We start from the raw sequence: 765 nt of genomic DNA, 5'->3' as shown, positions 1-765 counted from the left end.
AAACCCATTATAGAATGTCCATGACTGTAAAACGGGCTGTTTACTTATGTTACATAATAGTCCAAATGCAAATTGGACCCAACAGTAAAGGCCCAGAACCGCGGAAACGTTAAAAAATTAACCTTACCTTAATAGTCTTCTACTCTTCAACAGTCACGAGTTCAGCCGTTACCTAGGAACATTTCAACACTACTTTAGAAAATAAAGTTCAGTTTCCTAGCGTCGTGCAGACTTTTTAACAGTCTTAGAATGTTACTTGCTCAAGTCAGAATCTGGTACCAATGAAATGGTGACAGCTTTGCCAATAACAAGAACATGCTCTTCCATGGCTAGGAAGGGAGACTGCCACAGGAGGCAGGTCCCAAAGATACATGGATAGTTTCACAACCCAAAATCCAAGTTAAATCCCAGGGGCGTCACTCACCATCTGACCCTGCGGTGGCCAAGGCGTGGCGCGGCCTCACATCGTATCGATTTCACATGGTGGCCGGCGAGCTAGCCTTTACTACATTTCTGCAGAGCTGACGGCCTGCGGCCAGCACCATAACCGCCCTTTGTCTCCCGCATCTTGATGGCTCGCAAATAGGGGCCCCAAGTCATTCGCACACCACAACATATCAGCAACCAAACAGCAGGAAAAGAGACTTCAGCATGCTGCGCGCCCGCTTTTATAGGCCGGGTGACGCTCTCCCGAGAGCCTGCGCGCGAGGGGCGGGGCTTGCGCTCCCTTTCCGGACCTCTCCGGCACTCGGTCACTTTGATTGG

The 765-nt window shown here is 49.8% G+C and overlaps 1 non-coding gene across 1 annotated transcript; it reads right to left on the bottom strand.

Moving 5' to 3' along the window:
- Nucleotides 1–247: 247 nt before the first annotated feature.
- LOC116897500 lies at nt 248–377 on the bottom strand. The gene has a single exon (XR_004387521.1). It is a non-coding gene; the product is annotated as a small nucleolar RNA SNORA24 (small nucleolar RNA).
- Between the last annotated feature and the right edge of the window lie 388 nt (nt 378–765).

This window comes from Rattus rattus, chromosome 3 (assembly GCF_011064425.1).
Source record: "Rattus rattus isolate New Zealand chromosome 3, Rrattus_CSIRO_v1, whole genome shotgun sequence".
Taxonomy (NCBI): Eukaryota; Metazoa; Chordata; class Mammalia; order Rodentia; family Muridae; genus Rattus; species Rattus rattus.
This window is presented reverse-complemented; position numbering and strand designations above follow the sequence as displayed.